General features: G+C 36.2%; 1 protein-coding gene and 1 long non-coding RNA gene across 4 annotated transcripts in view; both read right to left on the reverse strand.

The window, feature by feature from the left end:
* asic1b (acid-sensing (proton-gated) ion channel 1b) overlaps positions 1-26,551 on the reverse strand; it is a 496,417-nt gene that overhangs the window by 79,117 nt on the left and 390,749 nt on the right. The gene's annotated exons all lie outside the window — the stretch shown is intronic.
* Positions 18,843-22,103, reverse strand: LOC125787398 (uncharacterized). The gene is made up of 2 exons (XR_007429280.1): positions 21,554-22,103; positions 18,843-19,389 (listed from the first exon to the last, which is right to left on the reverse strand). It is a non-coding gene; the product is annotated as an uncharacterized LOC125787398 (long non-coding RNA).

Consider the following 26,551-nt stretch of genomic DNA (forward strand, 5'->3'; position numbering starts at 1 on the left):
GCACTGGTGAGGACGACCGACCCGGGAGGAAGAATAAGCAGTAGCCGGAGTAGAACCAGGAGTAGCCGGAATGGAGATTACGGAATTCAGACGACGAGCCCGGCGAGGTGGAGTAGGGGAAGGGGGAGAAGAGCGGCGGGAGTGCCGAGATCCGGGGGTGCACTGGTGAGGACGACCGACCCGGGAGGAAGAATAAGCAGTAGCCGGAGTAGAACCAGCAGTAGCCGGAATGGAGATTACGGAATTCAGACGACGAGCCCGGCGAGGTGGAGCAGGAGTGGAGACAGGCTGGCTAGGAGGGAAGAGGTCCTCGTCGGAGGCGGTGAGTTAAAGGTCCATGACGGAGAACAAGCTAATGCTAGCAGGCGGGTGCGGCAGATTCGACTGTTGCAAACTTTCATCACGAGAGATAGTTAGTTAGGGGAGGTATTTATAGGACGGTTGATTGATATGGGGTGGAGTTAGAACGTAGAGTTCGGCGTGGTCCTTCTCCCAAACTTTTGTTATTACATAACATCATATCATCAACACTATGGGTTTCACAAGTGACCTTACATCATAAACACTATGAGTTTCACAAGTGACCTTACATCATAAACACTATGGGTTTCACAAGTGACCTTACATCATAAACACTATGAGTTTCACAAGTGACCTTACATCATAAACACTATGGGTTCTACATGTGACCTTACATCATAAACACTATGGGTTTCACAAGTGACCTTACATCATAAACACTATGGGTTTCACAAGTGACCTTACATCATAAACACTATGGGTTTCACAAGTGACCTTACATCATAAACGCTATGGGTTCTACATGTGACCTTACATCATAAACACTATGGGTTTCAAAAGTGACCTTACATCATAAACACTATGGGTTTCAAAAGTGACCTTACATCATAAACGCTATGGGTTCTACATGTGACCTTACATCATAAACACTATGAGTTTCACAAGTGACCTTACATCATAAACACTATGGGTTTCAAAAGTGACCTTACATCATAAACACTATGGGTTTCACAAGTGACCTTACATCATAAACACTATGGGTTTCAAAACTGACCTTACATCATAAACACTATGGGTTTCACAAGTGACCTTACATCATAAACACTATGGGTTTCACAAGTGACCTTACATCATAAACGCTATGGGTTTCACAAGTGACCTTACATCATAAACGCTATGGGTTTCACAAGTGACCTTACATCATAAACACTATGGGTTTCACAAGTGACCTTACATCATAAACACTATGAGTTTCACAAGTGACCTTACATCATAAACACTATAGGTTTCACAAGTGACCTTACATCATAAATACTATGGGTTTCACAAGTGACCTTACATCATAAACACTATGGGTTTCACAAGTGACCTTACATCATAAACACTATGGGTTCTACATGTGACCTTACATCATAAACTCTATGGGTTTCACAAGTGACCTTACATCATAAACACTATGGGTTCTACATGTGACCTTACATCATAAACGCTATGGGTTCTACATGTGACCTTACATCATAAACACTATCGGTTTCACAAGTGACCTTACATCATAAACACTATGGGTTTCACAAGTGACCTTACATCATAAACACTATGGGTTTCACAAGTGACCTTACATCATAAACACTATGGGTTTCACAAGTGACCTTACATCATAAACGCTATGGGTTTCACAAGTGACCTTACATCATAAACACTATGGGTTTCACAAGTGACCTTACATCATAAACGCTATGGGTTTCACAAGTGACCTTACATCATAAACACTATGGGTTCTACATGTGACCTTACATCATAAACACTATGGGTTTCACAAGTGACCTTACATCATGAAGGACGTCTAATTTCACCTGTCACTGGCACGCACCCAGAGCTGAATTACCATTGCCCTGCTCTCCAAAATACCCCATACCATCACTACCTTAAAATAAACCTCACCCAGAGCCTTCAGCAATCAACTATAAAAAATAAAATATACTTAAAAATCTGCACAGTAACTATAAATTATTATTAGTTATATTTATTTCTGTCAGTTAAAATGATTTATATTTATGTTCGGTACACAGACTTAATAACTGTAGCTTAATATAGCAGACACAGGCATTCTGCTGATTAATAATGTCAACAGATGCTTATTCTCACTCAAATGCTGTAGTTTTTGAAATGGAAAATTAAAAGAGAAAAGCACTTTGACTGAACATAAGTTTATTTTATTTCACTGCCCCCACGATGCCTCAACACGATCATCGCCACCATCTCTGCCTACATCACCTTCATCATCATCAAGGCCATCTTCATCATCATCACGGCCATCTTCATCATCACCACCATCATACCTACATTGCCTTCATCATCACTGCAACCATCATATCATGGCCATCTTCACCGCCGTCTTAATTGCCACCATCTCTGCCTACATCACCTACATCATCATCAAGGCCATCTTCATCATCATCACCATTTCTGCCTACATCACCGCCACCATCATCACCTGCATTTTCATTGCTTTCACTTTCACCGCCTGCATCTCCTTCGCCTTCATCATCGCCATTGTCTTGAGCATAATCTCGCCCTTGGACGATGAAGATGTAGTCCCGAGCAAGCAGCTGAGCTAACAAATAGCATTTTGAACATGATAGTCACAGACATGCGTCCCCTGAGCATGGTGGAGGATGCCGGTTTTAAAGCAATGATTTCAACTTTCCATCCTAATTATGAGCTTCCATCAAGAACCTTCTTCACAAAACAAATGGAAAAAAAGTATGAGGATGTCAAAGCCAGGATGAAGCAGGCCCTGCAAGAGACTGAGAGCATTGCACTAACAACTGATATTTGGACGAGCATTGCAACAGAAGCTTATATGGGGGTGACATGCCACTATCTGGGGAAGAATTGGAAAATGGTGTCCCACTGCCTGACAACAATGCCCCTTGAGGAGAGACATACAGCTGCAAATATTGCACAATGGATTGAGGAGGTGATAGCCAAGTTTGACATTGCAGCAGAGAAAATCAAAACTGTCGTCCACGACAATGGAGCTAATATTGTGGCAGCAGCAAAGATTTTGCAAGAAAGGCATGGATGGGCATCAGTGCGTTGTGCAGGGCACACCCTTAACTTAGTTGTTCAAAGCTCTCTGAGGATTCATGCACCAAGTTGAAGGACAAGCAGAAACAAATGAATGTCAAGGAGAACATGCTGGTGCAAGACGTCTGTACACCCTGGAACAGCACCTACACCATGTTGTCCAGACTACAAGAACAGAGATGGCCGGTGACTGCCACACTCTCTGATCCAGCAGTGACTCAAAAAGGGAAACACTACCTGGACCTCAAACCTGAACAGTGGAACCTGATTGAGGAGCTGAACCATGTCCTTGAGCCCTTTCAATCAGCTACAGTGTTTCTGAGTGGACAACAATATGTCACACTCTCTGCACTTCCACATCTTGTGCACAAACTCAAGCAGAACATACAGAGGCCAGAACTTGAGACTGCACCTGTGAGGTCATTCCAGACTCATGCAGTAGAACAGGTCACAGAACGATGGGAAGGACTAACTGAGTTTACTTCTGAGTCTCAAAACATCACCCTACTTGCTGCTGCTTTGGACCCCAGGTTTTGAAAACTGAGGTTCTTGCCTGCTGATGAAGTATTAAAGATCCAAAATGCAGTACGAGCCATGGCAAATGCTGCCAAACAGCAGCCCACCGCAGGCACCCATGGAGCATCCAGCACAGAAGCACCAGCAGCATATGCCAAAGAGGCTACTTCGTTCTTCGTTAAGAATATAAACAATAAATGAATATTAAAGTTAGCTTAGCTAAAGTTACTTTGGCCAGAAACAATATGCATATTTTTTCATCTACGAGTACATTTGGCCAGTGAGACATATTAAGATTATTTTTTAAGATAATCATATTAAGATAAGAATTTTAGACACTGTGTGGTGAAATAGGGAAGTGTGTCTTTCTTGACTATTGGATAAAATATAAATTACTACTAGTGACTAATATAAATGCATGGCCATGAACCTACTGTATTATTTAATTTAGTCTTTTATTCTTTTTTTTTTTTAGATATGCCAAGTAACTAATTATTATTTATTGCCTTTTTTTTTTTTTTTTTTTAGTAAATCAACATCACAGTCTCAGCTGGACAAATTTATCTACAAAGCGCCATTAAAGATCCAAAATGCAGTACGAGCCATGGCAAATGCTGCCAAACAGCAGCCCACCGCAGGCACCCATGGAGCATCCAGCACAGAAGCACCAGCAGCATATGCCAAAGAGGCTACTTCGTTCTTCGACTCAGACACCACCACCAGTGACGAAGACCAAGATGAGGTGCAGCAGTTAAATGCTGTACAGCAGGAGGTAAGTAAATAATTTTGTTTTTAATCATTTAACAAATTTCAGATTGCTTTAAAGGACTATTTGTTACCTTCCCTAAAGATGTGCTATGAAGTACTTACAAATAAGGCATTATACTTTACAGAAAAATCATACTTATACAGATAATGACTGTAGTAACTGAAGAGCAAAATTTAAATAAACAAAAAAAAGCAACATTTTTAATACGTTTGATGTCACAATTATTCCATAGGTCTTGATGTATTCTGGAGAACAGCCCCTCTCAAAAAAGGAGAATCCACTGACTTGGTGGGAAAAGAACTCAGCACGCTACCCAACACTGGTAGAACTTGCAAAGTCCCTGCTGTGTATTCCAGCTACATCCACACCATCGGAGCGTCTCTTTTCAGCTGCTGGTAACATTGCTTCAAAAAAGAGGGCAAGCCTTAGCCCTGAACATGTTGACAGGCTTACCTTCCTGCATTGCAATCAAATGCTCCTTTAAAGGAACACGCACACACACAGTGGCCTTTGCATTGATTCAGTTGAATCTATTTGTATAAAGCGCTCACAGCGGAAATGTGTGATATACAGGCATGGACCTGTACCTGTTCAGAAGTTCAGAAGCTAAGATGTTCACAAGCAAAGATGTTCACAAGCTAAGATGTTCACAAGCTAAGATGTTCACAAGCTAAGATGCACAAAATAAAGCTAATGTTTTTGATTAATGCCCTATATTTTTGATACAAGAAATCCTAAGTTGAAATTTTATTTATTTTTTTTACTTGTGGTATTTATTTTTATATTTGTTTTATTTATTTCTATATTGTATTGTATGCAATTTGAATGTACATTGTGAATTTAAAAATATAACTTCTCTAAAAAAAAGGAAAACAATTGGTCATTCATTATTAAGTGAAATGTCTTGTTTTCTATTGTGTGTTTTTATCCGATTACTCGATTAATCGAATCGATTTTTCAGTAGAGTACTCGATTACGAAAATAATCGATAGCTGCAGCCCTACTTACCATACTTACCTTCATCATTGTCTATGCCTCATTCCCCATCTTGGCTACATCAGTCTGTTCGTCCTCCCTACCCATCCTACATCATCCCTATATCAGTCTGTTCGTCCCCCCTGCCCATCCTCCATCATCCCTACATCAGCCTGTCCATCCTCCCTGCCCATCCTCCATCATCCCTACATCAGTCTGTCCGTCTTCCCTGCCCATCCTCCATCATCCCTACATCAGTCTGTCCATCCTGACATCATCATTGGCATCATCACTATCATCTTCTCTTTTCTGATCAGTGCCAGCTTCATCGTCCTCACCTTCTTCATTGTCATCATTGCAGTCATCATAATCATCATTGCCTTAATCATCATCATTTTCATCAATGTAATAATAACCAATGCAGCCATCTTTGTCGTCATTTATCAATCATCACCACTATTTTTGCCTTTGTTATCGTCATCATGATCATTGCCATGATCTTCATCCTCCTCACCATCATCGACATACTTTGCTTCACTTCCTGGGTCAGGCAGCAAAATGACACACAACATTTAAAATGTTATCAACACATCTCAAAAGCAAGCACTGACCTCACACTGCCAACACCTTTGTCATAATATGACATTTTGGATTCATGGTGTACACACTGTTGATCAAAACCTAAAGCTCTTCTTTCATTCATGGGACTCTATTTTTATTTCCATACAAAAGTGTAGAGAGAAGGTGAAATACTCACAACACACATAAACAACCCAAAATATTTATTTTTTTCCAAATTATTTGCTGCTGTTAATACAATATTTGTACAGTGCAGAAAAAAAAAATCCAACCACCACATGAAGACACCAAACATCTGAAAAAGCTGGGGGGTGTTGGCTGTGGTGAGGGTATGGGTTGGGGGGTTGAGTGTGTGTCTAGGCTTCATCTCTCCTCCGGGCTGGATCTTTCCACAATACTTCATCCACATCGCAAGCTATGTCCTCTCTTGCTAAACACAGAGGAAAGAACCTCCTTGCGTGGTGCATCCATCCTTGAATAGAGGCAACATCAGTGTCGCCACATGCTTCCTCCATAGCCTCAAGAAGTGGAATGCGAGCATGGGGACGACGATCATATACCCGCTTCTCCTGGTCTTAGTGAGGTTAAAGCCCACCTCATCTATATAAATATACTCATGGCGGACATTTGCATTATCATCCATCTCCAAAATTATCTGTAATTCTCTGTTTTTGGTTCAAAACAGATATCTTGACATTTGACCTATTTATAGGCCTATACTTAGCTAATGATTCGTTGGTGTTCAATAAAGTAATGAGTGCTTACACGTGTGAGGGGTGGGAGTGAAGCACTGGTGATTTAGTGTGGCATTTTTTTTTTTTTTTTTTTTGTGCCCGCCACCACCCCCCCTCTTCGGAGGACTATTTAAGACTTTGTTTTTATTGTTTATTGGTTGAGGAAGGATAGGGAGATTCACAAATGATAAGGTAGAAAAATAAAAAGAAGTGGGGAACAAATTGTAAAGAGGAATGTAATGGGAATGGGGAAAAGAGAAAAGAAAAATAATAATAATACAAAATAGGGAAAACAAAATAATAGAATAAAAAATTAAAAATCAAACAGAGATGGGTGGAAATTAGCTTAATTAGCTTAAATGTTGGTAGAGAGTGATTTAGTAATTAATGCGACCATCAATAATAAATATTGATGGGGGAAAAAATAATCTCCAAAATAATTCCAAGTGTTGCTTTGTTATGTATTTTTGTAGATGTGTGTGTGTGTGTGTTTGTTAGGAAGACAGTAGTGTTGGGTTGGGTATTGGATCTCGGTTAAGCTGTTTTCATGGTGGATTGGTTGATTTTGTGGGGTGATTACTGTTGGAGGAAAGTAATGGTGGATGTCCAGATTGAATTGTATTCGGGGATTTTATTTTTGGCAAAAGCAGAATTTTTTTCCATGGATATATGATCAATTAATTAATTTTTCCATTGGTTAATATGATGTTGTTTTTTGACTTCCAGTTCATGAGGATAGTTTTCTTGGCGATGGTTAGAGCTGTAAGTAAGGCAGTCGTGGTTGATTTTGTTGTGCTGATGATTGCTGTTGTGTCTCCTAGTAAATATAATTCTGGGGATAGAGGGATAGTGATATTCATGGATGCATTTAATATTCTGATAATTTCCTGCCAAAAGTTTTGTACGGGTGTGCAGTGCCACATGGCGTGGATGTAGTTATCTGTGGTGTTTTGGGTGCAGTGTGAGCAATTTTCGGAATCAGTAAAACCCATTTTAAACATCTTTTGTCCGGTGTAGTGTGTTCTATGGATAACTTTATATTGTATAAGCTGTAGATTTGTCGTTGTGATTATGTGAAGGTTATTTTTACATAACTGTATCCAGAAATCTGAATCGGGGGTGATGGATAAATCTTCTTCCAATTGTTTAGTTGGGAGTGTTATTTTTGGGTCTGGTTTTGGAATTGATTTATAAATTTTAGATAAGCGTTTTTTGGGAGAGAATATGTTAATAATGTCGATTATTGCAGATGGTAATTTTAATTTGTTTTCAGTCTTTTTGATTTTGGAGCTCAGCAGTGATGTTAACTGGTGAAATTTGAGGAAATGGTTACTTCCAATGCCAAAATTCTGGGTAAGATATGGGAGAGATACCATGGTGTTATTGTGGAATATATGTTTAAGATGGGTGATTCCTTTATCGCTCCAGGTAGTGAAGTGGAATGTTTCTTTAATCATAAGATCAGGGTTATTCCATATGGGTGAGTTGGTGCTTAGTGAGAGAGTGGAGTTTGTGATTTTGTGAAATTTCCACCAAGCTGTCAAAGTTGTTGCTATTGTTAAAATTTTGAAGCAGGCATGCTTTTTAAGTGTATGAGTGATAAATGGTAAGTCTGCTATGTTGATATTTTTGCTTAGGGTTTGTTCTACGTCTATCCATGTACTGTCAGTCTGGGAAGGGCTTATCCATTTTAATATATATTGCAATTGCGTTGCGAGGAAATAGTTGTGGAAATTTGGAGCTTCTAAGCCTCCCTGGGTTTTGGAATTTTGGAGTGTGGTAAGTTTGATTCTAGGTGGTTTATTTTTCCAATAGAATTTAGTAATACAGTCCTGCTCATCATTATTGGCACCCATGAAGTTTAAGTACATATTGTGGAAATTCCCCCTGAAAAAAAGTAGTCGACTGAAACAGTTTTTTGTATAGAGCACTCGTATTTAAAACAAAAGAGAAAATTATGAACAACAATTTAAAGCAACAAACAATGTGAGGGAAAAACAGGAAAAACCTTAAGCTTGCTGTGACACTGGTATTGGCACCCTTTACACTAAATTAGTATGAAAACACATTTTCACTCACTCACCTGTGGCAAATCGCAAAGGATAATCACCTGTGACAAATTATCAGTGCCCATGTGACATGAATTAGCCAATGAATGATGACTTCAGAGTTTTAAAAAGCCAAACCTTGGGCCATGTTCTTTTGTTACAATGGTGAAGACAAAGGAGCTGTGTGAGGACATCAGAAGTGCTATTATTATATATTATAAACACAAGACTTCCAAAGGGTATAAGGCCATCTCCAAAGACCTTGGTGTCCCTGTTTCAACAGTGCGCAATGTTATTAAGAAGTTTGCCAAGCATGGAACTGTCAAGAACCTTCCTGGACGTGGAGGAAAGAGGAAAATTGACGAGAGAAGTCTTCGAAGGTTGGTGCGAATGGTGGAAAAAGAACCAAGGCAAACATCCAAAGAACTGAAGGTCAACCTGGAACAGTCTGGGGTCATGGTTTCAACAAGTACCATACGCCACACACTAAACCAAGCAGAGCTTTACGGGCGAAGGCCAAGGAAGAAACCATTGCTGAAGAAAAGACATAAAAAGGAACGACTGATCTTTGCCAAAGAGTACCTTGACAAACCACAATCCTTCTGGGAAAATGTTCTGTGGACAGATGAAACAAAAATAGAGCTTTTTGGCAATGCAAAGCAACAGTTTGTTTACAGGCGGCGCAATGAAGCTTATAAGGAGAAGAACACCCTACCAACAGTTAAGCATGGTGGAGGATCCATAATGCTGTGGGGTTGCTTTGCTGCGTCTGGTACTGGAGCACTTGACCGTATCACAGGAATCATGAAATCTGAGAATTATCAAGAGATTTTAGAGCAAAATGTCCTACCCAGTGTAAGAAAACTTGGTTTGAGTCGAAGGTCATGGGTATTCCAGCAAGACAATGACCCAAAGCACACGTCCAAAGGCACACAGGAATGGTTTAAAAGGAAAAAATGGACTGTTTTAAAATGGGCAGCAATGAGTCCTGACCTCAATCCCATCGAAAATCTTTGGGGTGAGTTGAAATCTGCCATTGGGAAAAAGAACCCTGCAAACATTCAAGAGCTTGAACAAACTGCAAGGGAAGAGTGGGAAAAAATACCAGCTGAGATGTGCAAGAAGCTTATAGATGACTACAAGAAACGTTTGAAGGCTGTAATCACAGCCAAAGGGTGTGCAACTCAATATTAACAAGGGGTTTCTTTATTGCTGCACATGCTGTTTATTCTGTTTTGTCTTTAAAATTGCAACATGCAAATTGAAAGACAATGTTTTATTTGTTGTATTACTTTGAACCTCCAATTAAAAAACCCTGAATATATAACTTTGGTACATTTATATTTATTTCTGTAGATATTGTCAGGTTATGCAAAATAGGAAGGGGTGCCAATAATGGTGAGCAGGACTGTAGCTGCATCTAAGGATGTTAGCCATTTAATGGGAGGTTCGACAGGGAGCATAGAAAATAGATAATTGACTTTGGGTAATATCATCATTTTGACTACTGCTATTCTGCCTATAAGGGAAATGGGAAGGTTTGTCCAGCGTTGGAGATCATCACATACTGTTTTGAGAAGGGGGGGGGGGGGGTAATTAAGGTTGGGTAACTCTGACAGCTGGGGGGAAACTTTTATGCCGAGATATGTGATAAAGTCGGTGTTCAGTGGGATAGGGTGTGTCTGAATTGGGGTGTTATATATATAGGAAAAGTAGAATGTCATTTGCATATAAGCTGATTTTATGTTGAGTATGTGATGTCTGAATTCCTTTTATAATCACATTTTGTCGTATTGCTGCAGCTAATGGTTCAATGAATATGGCAAATAAATGGGGAGAGAGGGGGCATCCTTGTCTAGTGCCCCTGTGGAGAGTGAAACCTTGTGAAATTATCCCATTGGTGGTTATAGTGGCCATAGGTGATGTGTATAAGATCTTAATCCATTTTATAAATGATTCCCCGAAACCCAATCTTTGTAATGTGGTAAATAAGAATTTCCAGTTTACTTTATCAAAAGCCTTTTCCGCATCTAGGGTTATTATTGCTGTTTGTGACTTTTGTTCAGTAGCATATTGTATTATGTTAATTAGTCTACGCATATTGGTGGAGGAGTGTCTGCCTTTAATAAAACCTGTTTAATCGGGGTGGATTAGATATGGAATAACTGTTTCTAGTCTATTTGCTAATGTCTTGCTTATAATTTTAATGTCTGTGTTGATAAGGGAGAGAGGTCTGTAACTGGATGGAATGGTGGGGTCTTTGTTAGGTTTGAGGTGAAGGGAAATTGAAGCCGTATTCATACCAGTGGGCAGTTTCATTTTATGTTTGTCTCTTTTAACACTCTTCCAAAGAGTGGAGATAGTATTGGCCAAAAATGTTTGTAGAATTCAGCTGGGAAACCGTCCGGACCTGGAGCTTTATTGTTAGGTATTTGGTTTAGTGCTTTATGGGTTTCTTCTAATGAGATTGGTTCATCTAGAGTATATTTTTGTTCTTCTGTTAGTTTGGGTAGTTTTATATTTTCCAAAAAGGTATTGATATCTTCTAATTTTGGGTCATGGTCTGATGACTATAGATTTGTGAAGTAATTTCGGAATGTGCTGTTGATTTCTTCAGGGTTCTGAGTGATCAATCCTGTTGGGTCTTTGATTGCTGGAATGGTAGTTTTTTCTTTGTTTCTTTTGATAAGATTTGCTAAGAACTGGTTTGATTTAATACTGTACTAAAATTTTTCATGTCTTAGTCTTTGTAGTAGAAATTTGGTTCTTTCATTTGTCAGTTCGTTAAGCTGGAGTTTATGCTTTTTTAATTCTTTGTATGCTTCTTCTGTGGGGTTGATTATTATAGTATTTTCTATGTCTTTGATGATTTGCTCTAAATTTAATTCTTTTTCTGTATTCTTTTTTTCTTATATGTAGAATAGGATATTATTTTACCTCTTAAAACTGCCTTAGCAGTTTCCCATAGGATTGTTGACTGGATTTCTGGGGAATCATTTATATCAAGGAAGGATGCCCACTCCCTCTCAATATAAGTGGAAAATTCTGGGTCGTTTAGTAGGGATGTATTGAAGCGCCATCTAAAAGTTGGTTTATGTTGTTCTTCTTTCAGTATGATCGGGGGCATGGTCACTTATTGTAATCGGGTGGATCTGTGTATGAGTGATGTTCTGATTAATTGAATTACTAATTAGAAAGAAGTCTATGCGGGAAAAAGAATGATGAACCGGTGAATGGAATGTAAATTCTTTTGTGTTTGGGTGTGATAATCGCCAACCATTGGCAAGACCAAATTCACTCATAAGCTGTTTTATTGTTTCTGTTGATTTCCAATTGCGTATGTTTTTTGAGTTTGTTATTCTGTCTAAATCTGGATCCATGACTGTGTTGAAATCACCGCCAATTATAATTGGAGAATCTGAGAGGTTGGAAAGTTGATCTGAGAAGTTTTGGAAGAATGTGGGATTATCAATATTTGGGCCATATATACTTGCAATAGTTAATGTATTATTGGAAATAGAAATATTTATAATAATAAATCGTCCTTCAGGGTCTGCAATAGTGGTGTTGTGGGTGAATGAGATGTTTTTGCTTATAAGTATTGCTACGCCTCTTTGTTTAGAATTATAATTAGCTGTAAATATGTGGTTAAAATAGGATGACTTCAGTTTGTGTTGGTCAATATCTCTTAGGTGAGTTTCTTGTAGAAGGCATATATCTGCCTTTAGGTTTTCGAGGTGATTTTGTATCTTATGTTTTTTTTCCATGTAACAAATTTCAGTTGCGGCATGTTTGGTTATACAATGTTATATGGTGTGTGTTTAAGTAAAACTGTCTATCTGTCTGTCTGTGTGTGTGTGTGTGTGTGTGTGTGTGTGTGTGTGTATGCTTAATATGTCGCAGGATTTGTGTTTGTATGTTGATCTGATTTGTGGATGTTGGTCAAAACAAAGTATATTATAAGCAGGATAATACACTGTGTCAAAAATTAAAGGGAAAGAGAAAAACATAAAGAAAGGCAGAGGGGGTAAGAAAAGGAGAGAATGGAAGATCAAAGAAAGAAGAGGAAAAGAATGGAAACACATTGGCTGGGGTGTTTAGCAAGCCTATTTGAGACAAAGTGCAGAACCTTTTTTTTTTTTAAAGCAATTATATGGTGGCCTACTTCATGTGAGTAATACAGAGAAGTGGATTTTGTGAAGGTGGGTGTGTGTATGTGGGAGAGAGAGGGAATCCATGAGATAGTTAGATAGAAAGATATTGTATGAAGTTATATTAGATAGATAGATAGATAGATAGATAGATAGATAGATAGATAGATAGATAGATAGATAGATAGATAGATAGATTGTATGAAGTTATGTACATCAGATAGATAGATAGATCGATCGATAGATAGATAGATATTGTTTGAAGTTATATACGATATATATATAGATAGATAGATAGATAAATAGATATTGTATGAAGTCATATAAGATAGATAGATAGATAGATAGATAGATAGATAGATAGATAGATAGATAGATAGATAGATAGATAGATATTGTATGAAGTTATATACATTAGGTAGATGGATGGATAGTATAAGCTTATATTATACTAAGCATTATACATAAGCATTATATAGGTTAGTCAGATATATAGATAGATAGGTTAAGGTAAGGTTATTTATTTTATTATTATTATTATTATTATTTATTATTTATTTTTTTATTATTATTTTTTTATTGTTCTTTGTAGTTTTTTATGTTTGGTATAGCCAGGGTGTCTTGTCTTTATCTCGGTATAAATGGCCATCTACGTATAATTTATCCACAGACACCACTGCCCTTTTTCCTTCTTTGATTAGCTGCTTCCTGATGGTGAAGAGGTTTTTACGTCTTTCCAGTATTTCTCGGGGGAATTGATCATTGATGCCATAGTTGGTTCCTTTGAGCTCTTTTCGTTTGCTCATAATGAGCTGTTTATGTTTGTTCGACTTTTGCAACTATGGGTCTTGGGCTTTTATTTTGAAAGGTTTTCCCTCCAATGCGGTGGACCCGGTGAAATGTGATGTTATTGGCTGTATCAAGTGAAAGTTTTAGATTGTTAATTAGGAATTTATGGATTGTTTCTTCGGGGTCGTCGGATGGATTTTCAGGAATGCCAGAAAAGACGATGTTGTCTCTCCCGCACCTGTAGGTCCAGGATTGTTTCTTTTATTTGTTTGTTTTCTTTTGTTATGGTTGTTATTTGGACTGTAAGGTTGTTGACGGCATGGTGTAGCGTTTTGTTTTCCTTCGCTAGCTCCATGATTTGTTCCTGGCTGTACTCCAGGCTGTCTCGGAGCGCTTGAAATTCCTTATGGAGAACTTCCACAAGGGAAATTCTCCCGTCGAGGCTGGTCAGTCTGCATTCGATGGATTGTAAAATGTCACTGATCTCCGTGTGAAGCGCTGATCTTGCGTGTAGCTCCGGATCTTCAGATGAGCTGGGCGGACGGGGTCGTTTGCCGGTAAGTGTTGGTTTCATCTTCGGTTTGTTTTTGCCGTCTTCTTTGTCCTGGTTCATAGCTGTTATCTGGTGGTAGTACTGGTCGATGAATTCCTCGAGTTCTTCCAGGTCGTTGAAAGCAGGTAGAGTGTTTTTTTTTTTTTTCCAAGGAAGAATGTGAGTAGGAGTTGTTGTTTTGTTCGTTTGTTAGCTTTCTTCTTGACGGGTGTAGGCCAATCTCTTGTTGGCTGCACGCTGTCTCAGGATGGTGTGCGTTACGCCGTCATGTTGGCGTACCAACATGACATTTTTTTTTCTAATCCAGTTAGTGTGGCATTTTGATAGGATGTGTTTGAAAGATGAAATCAAGTAACTTCCTGTTTCATTTTGTGTGTTAGGTAGAAACTTGTGTGTAGAGTTTTGCAAAATGTGTGTTTGGAAATTGAAAACTGAGTCAGACACTGAGAATTAGTGTATGGTTTTGCAGAGTTGGTGTGGGGTTATAGTGTTTGAAGGGCATGTTTAGAAAATTGTGTGACAAGCAAAGATTTAGTGTGTAACGGTTGAAAAAAACTGTAATATCAAGCAATCAATTATTTACACTGGAGGGGGACCCTGCTTTACAATGCTGCTGAGCATTTACAGTTTAAAACGTCAAAAAATATATATACATATATAAAAATTAAAATAGAAATAAAAACTGACATTTACTATAGACGAATAAAATATATACATAAAAAATAGGACATTTTAAAAAGATAATAAAAATTGATACACAAAAAAATAAAGAATTGATATCTTATCAAGAAAAACAAAATAGTACTGAAAGAAAAGTAAAATGATAAGAAATTATAAAATTTATATGAATAAACTAAGAACATAGTAATCATGGAAAATATATATATATATATATATATATATATATATATATATATATATATATATATATATATACAGAGAGACAGAGAGAGAGAGAGAGAGAGAGAGGTGCAGCACATTTTGCCTGATTTCTCTTATGGTGGTGTAAATATAGTGAGTTTATACCATGAATTTTACTACACTTGATACAACCTTATTTAAAGATTTAAACGATTTAAACGATTTTTTAAAGAAAACAGAGGTAATCCTGCGCCGCACGCGCTGCCAAACCCGCTACGCGTGCCTGCAGCATTTTAGAGCGCTGGACCAGATTTTAGTTAATTAATTAATATATTTAATATTTTAATAAATTTGCCCATTGGATAAGAAACAAACGCTAACATATAGCTTTATATTTCTATTTCTATAAAATATAAATATATATTTTATATTTATATTTTTATATATTAAGTTTTAGATAATTGACAGGCAGCACCAGATGCCAGGGTGACAACGTGCTTTATTTTTCAGATATATAAAAAAACAATAAAAGTGAATTTTTATTTAAATAATAGCGAAGAAAAAAAAATAATTTATGTTTAGTCAAAGTGCTTTTCTCTTTTTTTATTTCTAAAACTGCAGCATTTGAGTGAGAATAAGCATCTGTTGAAATTCTTAAACAGCAGAATGTCTGTGTCTGCTATATTACAGTTTTTCTCAATTGGTTTGGCTCATTTCTTGAAACTGAGATGACATTCTCAAAATAACATGGACAAATCCCCAAACTAACTTGCGGTTCCTCACAACAGAATGGCATTTCTCATTGCTTTCATCACATTTCAAATGCTTTGTACACGTCTCAAGCACTTAGTACATCTTTGCAAATGGTTATGTACAAGTAGCCTACACTTAACACAATCATCCTACATTTAGTACATTTTCCAAAAGAATGCATCTTGTTGGTCTATCCCAATTGGTTGGTTCTCAGTGTAATGGTTGTTCTCTCCAAAACATGTCAGCACAATTTCATTGTATAAGTCATCATCTGCAGAATAGTCTGCTCAATTCTCAAAATGAGTTAAGAAATTGTAATACAATACAGAACACATATTTTGGAACATTTCATAAATTCATTACAATCAGGTGAGTAGGTAACAGATGAAAGCAGGTTTTGACGAAAATGAGTGTCCCACATTACTGGTGACCAATCCATCAATTTGTTGTCTATTATTTTGAATGCTGGCATTGCTGTATATACAGTGGATATAAAAAGTCTACACACCCCTGTTCAAATGCCAGGTTTTTGTGATGTAAAAAAAATAAAGCAAGACAAATAATTTCATAACTTTTTTCACATTTAATGTGACCTATAACCTGTACAATGCAATTGAAAAACAAACATAAATCTTTACAGCGAAAAAATAAAAAACAAAACAAAAAAAAATCACCTGGTTGCATAAATATACATACTCTTAAACTAATACTTTGTTGCAACATCTTTTGCATTTATTACAGCACTCAGTCTTTTTGGGTAGGAACTTATCAGTGTGACACATCTTGATGTGGCAAAATTTGCCCACTCTTCTTTGCATAACCGCTCAAAATCTGACAAAATGTGAGGGCATCTCCTGTGCCCAGCCCTCTTCAGATTACCTCACAGATGTTCAATGGGATTCAGGTCTGGATTTAGGCTGGGCCATTCCAAAGTCTTAATCTTATCCCGCTGAAGCCATTATTTTTTTTTTATGTAGACGTGTCCTTTGCGTCATTGTTGTGCTGAAAGATGAAGTTCCTCTTCATCTTCAGTTTTCTACCAGAAGGCCGAAGGTTTTTGCCAATACTGACTGGTATTTGGAACTGTTCAAAATTCCGTCCACCCTGAATAAAGCCCCAGTTCCAGCTGAAGAAAAACAGCCCCAAAGTATGATGCTGCCACCACCATGCTTCACTGTAGGTATGCTGTCCTTTTGGTGACGAGCAGTGTTGTTTTTGCGCCTAATATACCTTTTGGAATTATGTCCAAAAAGTTCAACCTTGGTTTCATTAAACCATAACATATTTTCCCACATGCGTTTGGTAGATATCAGATGAATTTTTGGAAAATTAAGTAGAGCTTAGATGTTTTTCTGGATGTTTGTTTTGCACAGACATATGAAGAAGTCGGCAGATTGTTGTCACATTTACTGCACAGCCAGTACTTGCCAGACATTCTTGCAGCTCCTCCTGCTGTCGGCTTCTTGGCAGCCTCCTTGACCAGTTTTCTTCTTGTCTTATCATCAATTTTTGTTAAATGTCTTGTTCTTGGTAATGTCACTGATGTGTCATGTTTTCTCCACTTGATGATGACAGTCTTCAAAGTGTTCCCTGGTATATTTAATGACTTTTGTAGCCTTCACCTGACTGATATCTATGAATAATGAGATACCTCTGATGCTCTGGCATCTCTTTGTGGACCATGACTACTGCTGAAAGATGTGGCTACAAAAATATCAGGACAAGCCTACTAGAACAGTTAAACTTTATTTGGAGTTGATCAGAGGCACTTTAATTGTTGACAGGTGTGTGCTGACTCCAATTTAAAGTGAGTTTGAAGGTAATTGGTTAAATTTGAACACAGCAACACCCCTAGTTATAAAAGGGTGTGCACACATATGCAACCTCAATATCTCAGTTGTTTATTTTTACTTCACCTCCCTGAAAGATATCTGTTTGTTTTTCAATTGCATTATACAGGTTATAGGTCACATTATAGGTAGAAAAAAATGTGAAATTATTTGTCTTACTGTAATTTTTTTTACATCACAAAAACCTGCCATTTGAACAGCGGTGTGTATACTTTTTCTGTAACACTTTATTTTAAGGAACACAAATTAGCCACTTATTAATGTCTTATTATTTGCTTAATAAAGCCTTAATTAGACATTTATAAATGATTCATTCACTACTTTTTAGTCTTTATTCTGTGTAAGGGTTATTGGTGCTTAATTAGTGGTCTGTTATGTGGAAATGATTAATAATGGCTGTATTACTTCTTATAGTGCACTATAAACAGTTATGTTAGCACCCAGTTAAGCAGGTTATTAAGCATTAACTATTAGCCAAATCATACACGTTATTAGTGTATAATTGGTCGCAATCTGATCTATGTGAGTTTGGTACGGTTATAGCTGTGCTGGAGTTTACTGAGTTAATCAGGGTTTAATAAGTCACTAATAGACCAAGAAGTGTACCATATTCTAAAGTGAGGTTTTGTTCATCACTAATTACACCCTAAAAAGAACTGACTAAATATTTCATCAACCAATCCCCCTCACGATGTACTTAATAAGGGTTTAATTAGTCAGTAAAAGAGCAAGAAGTGTACCATATTCTAAAGTGAGGTTTTGTTCATCACTAATTAGACACTAAAAAGAACTGAATAAATATTTTATCAATCAATCCCCCTCACGATGTACTTAATAAGGGTTTAATAAGTCACTAATAGACCAAGAAGTGTACCATATTCTAAAGTAAGGTTCTGTTCATCACTAATTACACACTAAAAAGCGCAAAATAAACATTTAATAAGTCAATCTCCATCACAATTTAGATAATAAGTGCTTAATAAGTCACTTATACACCAAGAAGTGTACCATATTCTAAAGTGAGGTTCTGTTCATCACTAATTAGACACTAAAAAGAACTGTGTGTTTGACTTCCCATTTACATAATTTGAATGTCAAAAATGCAGTTGTCCTAATGAAACAACAGAAAACACATTTTAGCACATTTATCCTATTTTGAATTAAAGCAGTTTTATTTTCTATTGGTTTAAGACTCTCAACTGTTAAATTTAAAATGTAGATTGACTGACTGACTGGTCGAATGTGCAGATACCAATATAGCTAAAATGGTAACTGTAACAGCAATGGCAACATATGAACATGACTTATCAATTATTATGTACCATTTATTACCACATATTTTGCAGTGTACTATATATTGTACTTTATATTTTGAACAATACACTTCACTATGTATTCAAGAATATATTTTAATATATTACTATCAATAATACACATACCATCTATTACCACACATCACAATTTATTTTATTATATATTTAACAATACACTTCACTATAAATTCAAGAATATATACTACCATACACTACTATATGTATAATACAAAAACAGATAAAGGTATGCTTAAAGTTCAGAAAAACATCAACATTAAAGAGATCCATCAGTAGCACTCGTGCCGTCCCACTGGCTGTAGCTTGTGCTTTTGCAGTCTTCCAACAATGGGCTAAGACAGTGATGGTGCCTTCCTTCCCCAGTTTCACCTTATAACAAAGGAAGAAAATGAGAAATAAACAAACAATGACCACCAGCAACACAATGCTACTTAGTTACAAGTGGGTCCGAATACTCTTAGATAAAAACAAGTTTCAGTATTTGGAACCCACTGCTAACAAGCCTAATTTAAAGGTAAACTGTGATAGTTTAATAATGTACAGCTAAATCCTTAATACAAAATAAATTAGCATAGCTATTTCATGGGATAAAGTGAGATAGCTAGATTAGCTAATTAAAACATATCTCAAAGCTAATTTAGCTAGCTAACTAGTTAACTTAAAGCTAAGTTAGCTAGTTATAACGTATAAATTAAAGCTAGGTTAGCTAGTAATAAATCCAAAATTAAAGATAGGTTAACTAGTTATAACATAAATTAAAGATAGGTTAGCTAATTATAACTTATAAATGAATGCTAGGTTAGCTAGCTATAAATTATAACTTAAAACTAGGTTAGCTAGTTCAAATAAAGCAAAGGTAGCTAGTTAAATTAAAGTTAGGTTAGCTAGTTAAATTAAAGCTAGGTTAGCTAGTTAAATTAAAGCTTGGTTAGTTAGTTAAAATAAAGCTTGGTTAGTTAGTTAAATTAAAGCTAGACTAGATAGTTAAATTAAAGCTAGGTTAGCTAGTTAAATTAAATATTGGTTAGCTAGTTAAATTAAAGCTAGGTTAGCTAGTTAAGTTAAAGTTAGATTAGCTAGTTAAAATAAAGCTAAGCTAGCTAGTTCAATTAAAGTTAGGCTGGTTAGTTAAAATAAAGCTAAGCTAGCTAGTTAAATTAAAGCTAGGCTGGTTAGTTAAAATAAAGCTAAGCTAGCTAGTTGCATTAAAACTAGTATGGCTAGTTAAAATAAAGCTAAGCTAGCTAGTTAAATTAAAGCTAGGCTGGTTAGTTAAAATAAAGCCAAGCTAGCTAGTTAAATTAAAGCTATGCTGGTTAGTTAAAATAAAGCTAAGCTAGCTAGTTAAATTAAAGCTAGGCTGGTTAGTTAAAATAAAGCTAAGCTAGCTAGTTACATTAAAGCTAGGCTGGCTAGTTAAAATAAAGCTAAGCTAGCTAGTTAAATTAATGCTAGGCTGGTTAGTTAAAATAAACCTAAGCTAGCTAGTTAAATTAAAGCTAGGCTGGTCGGTTAAAATAAAGCTAAGCTAGCTAGTTACATTAAAGCTAGGCTGGCTAGTTAAATTATAGCAAAGGTAGCTAGTTAACTTAAAGCTAAGCTAGCTAGTTACATTAAAGCTAGGCTGGCTAGTTAAATTAAAGCAAAGGTAACTAGTTAACTTAAGGCTAGGTTAGCTAGTTAAATTAAAGTTAGGTTATCTAGTTAAATTAAAGATTGGTTAGCTAGTTTAATTAAAGCTTGCTTAGCTAGTTAAATTAAAGCTAGGTTAGCTAGTTAAGTTAAAGTTAGTTTAGCTAGTTAAAATAAAGCTAAGCTAGCTAGTTACATTAAAACTAGTATGGCTAGTTAAAATAAAGCTAAGCTAGCTAGTTAAATTAAAGCTAGGCTGGTTAGTTAAAATAAAGCTAAGCTAGCTAGTTGCATTAAAACTAGTCTGGCTAGTTAAAATAAAGCTAAGCTAGCTAGTTAAATTAAAGCTAGGCTGGTTAGTTAAAATAAAGCTAAGCTAGCTAGTTGCATTAAAACTAGTCTGGCTAGTTAAAATAAAGCTAAGCTAGCTAGTTAAATTAAAGCTAGGCTGGTTAGTTAAAATAAAGCTAAGCTAGCTAGTTAAATTAAAGCTTGCTTAGCTAGTTAAATTAAAGCTAGGTTAGCTAGTTAAGTTAAAGTTAGTTTAGCTAGTTAAAATAAAGCTAAGCTAGCTAGTTACATTAAAGCTAGGCTGGCTAGTTAAATTAAAGCATAGGTAGCTAGTTAACTTAAAGCTAAGCTAGCTAGTTACATTAAAGCTAGGCTGGCTAGTTACATTAAAGATAAAGTAGCTAGTTAACTTAAAGCTAGGTTAGCTAGTTAAACTATAGCTAAGGTAGCTAGTTAAAACTCATAATTTAAATTGTGTTGACTAAGCAGTTTAGCAAGAATGTACACCTCACTATAATTTTAAACTGCTTAAAAAAACTTAGCCTTATTATCAGCATGTGGATTCTTTAAACTGTGTTATGATGAGCTACTGTTTAAATTAAGGACTCACCTTGCCAGATAACTTTAGAAGGACTGCAGGGAGGTTTCTGTTGGGTCAGAGTCAGGTATCCAGCTGGTTGACACAGTGCTCACTGCATTGGTCCCTCCGTCCAAGAAACGAGGGCAAACCATAACCTGTATATTTCATTCAGTTCATTCAATCTGAGAGCCAATTTTAGCGTCTTTTCTCCGAACATCATCTAAAGCATAGTCCCGCCCTATCGCGCTGTAACTGCTGATACTTGTTTGACTAAATCTTCTGCTCTTGCAGTCCAATCACAGAACGCTTTTCCCCAGAGTTGCCAGGTTCGCGGTTATCCTGCCAAATTTGGCTTGTCTGAAAACCACTGGTACATTTTTGCTCAATCTTCAAACTGAAAATGTAACAATTATGATTTAAGGAGAGGGAGGGTATTTTCAGCAGGTTACAACTGAGACACAGCACATTTACAGGAACTGTTGTATGTGGTGATTCACTCATACTGACCATAGCTAATGCTTTTTTTTTCTTGCAATTATTTAAAATGATTTTAAAAATGTAATACATTATTAGCAATATAATAAAAACAAATATAATATAATATAATATAATATAATATAATATAATAATATTCGTATGCCCTTACACACAAAATTAATGATAAATCACAAAGTAAAATTAATACACTGTTTAAGTGTAATACACCTAAATATAAGATTTTGGGCTAGGTCTTTGTAATGTATGTAGCATTTGGGCAAAAAAAAAATGTAATAACTTGTCAATCTTTGTTACATTAAATTTTTTAATATGCAAACATGAATATGACTGCTTTGTTTAAGTAATTGTAGATGATGTAAATGTAAATGTATTTTGTTTATTGGGTTTGTAACTGTGGACCTTTATTGGCACATTCAGGATGTATTTTTGTCAGGCCTGACTCTCTGAGAGCACTATGCCCATATAAGGACATCCGCTCCTTCTGAGCACACACACACACGGCTGCTCAGCCCTGATCACAGACTGGCTTCAGCTGTGGAGACCAGCTTAAAAGCACGCTGCTCTCCTCCACTCTTCGCCGAGTATTGGTCACTATCATGGTCTGTGTTTCCCTGCGGTTCCAGCCTGTTAGCTGTCTGTACAAAGCGTTCTCCCTGACGGTCCTGTCTTCCCGTTTCCCCGGATTCCCCGTTGCATAAGTATTTTCTGTTATATTTTCTTATTTTGTTTATTTGCCCAGTTTTATTTTTCTCAGTCTAGCCGTTTTCCCTAAGCTCTGCTTAGTAGTTTTTTGTTCTCGTTTGTTAGCCTAGTTGTCCCGTTTTCCCCGCTGTACCGCGCTACGCGCTGGTCTTATTGTTTTGGCCACTTCCTGGTTTTATTGTTTTGGCTGTTTTTCGTTTTTCCCGTTTTTTCAGCATTTTCTTTACTTTGCCCAGTCCAATCTTATTTGTCAGTTTCTGAGTTTGTTTCTAGTTTTCCCGTATAGCTATTGTTGCATATTCCTTGTTTTCATTTGTTTTCCATTTTTGAGTTTTATAATTTTTCCTGTCTTTCTGAATAAACACAACTGCTTCGTATCCCATCCCAGCAGTGTCTCCCTTTTCTTGCTCTGCCTGATCCCAGTCAGGTATGACAATTTTAAACCATGGTACGCTTTTGTCTCTAAGACAAAAGACACTAAGAAAGACACTAAGAAAGACACTAATAAATACAAAAAAAGCATTTGGTCTAAAAAAATATTGCAGTTTAGCAGTTTAGAGATTTTGTCTTTATTGTGGTATATTTTTATATGTACCAATATATAGACATAAATGGTCCATGCATAAATTGTCATATATTAAACAATAGATGTCCTTTTTTCCATATATGAAAACTTATTATTTAATATATTGCACTATATTTTCCAATATATTGCCATTTATTATGTTTCATAAGGGATATTAGTTACATAGCACCAGAATGTAAACAAATATACCAAATAATTCCTAAATATACTAAATTGTTCCAAATATATCAAATTATTCCCAAATATTCTAAATTATTCCTAAATATATAGAATTATTAAGATATATCAAATTATTCCCAAGAGTACAAGCCGTTTATTCTGAACTAATTAAGAACTAATACAGCCATTATTAATCATTTCTACATAACAGACCACTAATTAAGCACCAATAACACTTACACAGAATGAAGCCAAATAAGTAGTGAATAAATCATTTATAAATGTCTAATTTTGGCTTTGTTAAGCAAATAATAAGACATTAATAAGCGCCTAATTTGTGTTCCTTAAAATAAAGTGTTACCACTTTTTCTATCCACTGTATACACCTTGGCCTGGTGCTAGTCCTTTGATGCTAGTCCTGTGATTATATAACGATGATATAGTCCTGTGATGATATAATGATTATATAGTCCTGTGGCGATCAGATCACGGTGCATTGCTAAAGAACACATCAGATGCGATGTTGATGAGAATTTAAACAGACTGCAGCGGATGGATGGCCAGGAAGATGAGCAGGAGTGAGAGGGGAGTGACACAGCGTAGTCAGAATGTTACTGTATTGCATTATTGATATATATTGATATACATATTGATGGTTGACTGTTTTTTTACATACTGTAATGTATTTTGTTTTGTTTTTGCAGGTTTTTGTATTTTGTATACATAGTATATTTGATACATTTTCCTTTGTATTTTTTTTCTACCTACAGTAATGTGTAAAGATGTACTTGTAAATAAAAATAGTTACAGTTTCCTCAGCAGAATGAGTGCAGTGTGTGTGGTGTGAAAATTGTATTCCTTTAGCTAGACCTCTGCCATAAAGACAAAACATCTAAGCATTTTGACTTGCAGTACTTACACAATGCTAAAGGGACAATGCATTTTGGGAGCACTGATGATTTGTGTGAGAAAGGAAATTAGTTTTGACACATAGGTAAACTGTTTTTGGAGCGATATGAGCAGTGATGAGGATCCATGTAGTTGTGCTGCACCGTCCAGTTTATTTTGACAGATGGACAAAATTAATGAAAATGTGCCAAAGCAATTGAGAAGGATCTATGCCATTTTTATGGTACTGACTATTTATATGGGAGAGGGACTTCATTTTGAAGCTAGAATAAACGTTTTGGGAGACATATGACATTTTGCTGGTTGTCTGAAGTGTTGCGAAGAGTCTGTTTGGCCAATTTACCTTATAGTTATAGGAATGTCATCTCAGTTTCAAGAAATGAGCCAAACCAATTGAGAAAAACTGTAATATTTAAAGATTCATTTTTAAAAATAATTCGTTTTTTCGCAAAACGCAATAAATCCATTCCAAGTTTTTTTTTTTCAAAATGTCTTATATATCCTTTGGCATCAATATAATTTTTTTTTACTAATAATGTGCAAAATGCAGTAATAAATAACAGTAAATTGTACATCTGAATATAATAGTTTGACCATTGGGCCTAAAAACACAAATTTCAAAACATTTATTTTCGAAAAAGTGCAAAATTTCATTAACGAACAAGACATTAACACTATAAAATCCCCAAAATCACGTTACATTAATGTGCTGTAGTGTAATGTAGTGTAGTGTGGTGTAGTATAGTGTGTATAGTGTGTGTGTGTGTGTGTGTGTGTGTGTGTGTGTGTTGTGTGAACTGCAGATGACAGCCGGCATTTGCCCCCTCCTGAATGCCTCATTTTCTTTACCTTTTCACGTCCATGAGACTTTTTGATGGCTTTCTCTTTTTTTTCAATAACTGCTTCACGAACAGGCTCCTCTATACCATCAAAACCGTTCATTTTCGCGGACTTTAAGAGTGAAAAACAAAAGTGAAAGTAGGCTACACGAAATACCGGCACGCTCAACAGGGCGCGTGTTATAATGTTTACATTAGATAGCTCGTGGAATGCTGCCCTGTGATTGGATGAGTGGATATGTGGCGTTCTGCAGGAAAACAAGACTGGCGTTTGTCACGTTTTGGAAAGACAGAGAGAAAGCAGGGCAGTATTACACGGCGGATGTGGCGTTTTGATGAAAATTGAATACTGGCTTTTCAAGAGTGGCCACATAACATTCTGATTCTGGCTCTACCTCATTTTATTTTAAAATGGCGTTTATCGCGTTTTGGAATCATACTCTTCATATACAGCTATGTACTTGTAAATAAAAATAGTTACAGTTTCCTCAGCAGAATGAGTGCAGTGTGTGTGGTGTGAAAATTGTATTCCTTTAGCTGACCTCTGCCATAAAGACAAAACATCTAAGCATTTTGACTTGCAGCTTAACTATTTGTACCAGTTACTGCTATTTACAACAATAATTCATTTCTGAATGACCTAAATTAACTGTCCTAAAGATCAAAATGCTGAACTGTACATTTTTCACAGTGTGAAATGCAGTATTACTTTGGGTAGGTCCTTTTAAATAATAAATAATTTGTTTTGTTACATAAAGTAATGCAAGTCATCAATAAATGTAAATATGATTTTAATATGAGCTGACTAATTTTTGGAAATTTTGTGAAAAATATGTGCGGTGATGGAAATGACAAGCTGTGATGGAAATGACAATGAATAAACAAATAGATATAGATATATATATTAGAAAAAAACATAAATTATTCATCTTCATTTACAACACCATGTGAAAACCAACCACACCTGTTTACTTTAGTGAAAGCCAACATTTAAATTCTGGCTTTTTGGCAAAATCTTCAAACTCTCAGAACTGTAACAGTACATGTGGGAGAGTCAATAGAGAGTCTCTCTTCAATGAACACTAAACTTGAAAATGCAAAGAACTATATAGTAACTGTATTGTCATAGATAACTGTGTGTGTGTGTGTGGGTGTGTGTGTGTGTGTGTGTGTGTGTGCGTGCGCCATATAATAAGAATTGTATTTGTGATTCAATACTGACAAAATCAATGAACTATTAACCTTCATTCTTGAAAATGCAAAAAATAATTTTTTATAGTTATGAACTATTTTGTATCTGTGTGTGTGTGTGTGTGCCATCTTAAAAACAGATAA

The sequence above is a fragment of the Astyanax mexicanus genome, chromosome 24 (genome assembly GCF_023375975.1).
Source record: "Astyanax mexicanus isolate ESR-SI-001 chromosome 24, AstMex3_surface, whole genome shotgun sequence".
Classification (NCBI taxonomy): Eukaryota; Metazoa; Chordata; class Actinopteri; order Characiformes; family Acestrorhamphidae; genus Astyanax; species Astyanax mexicanus.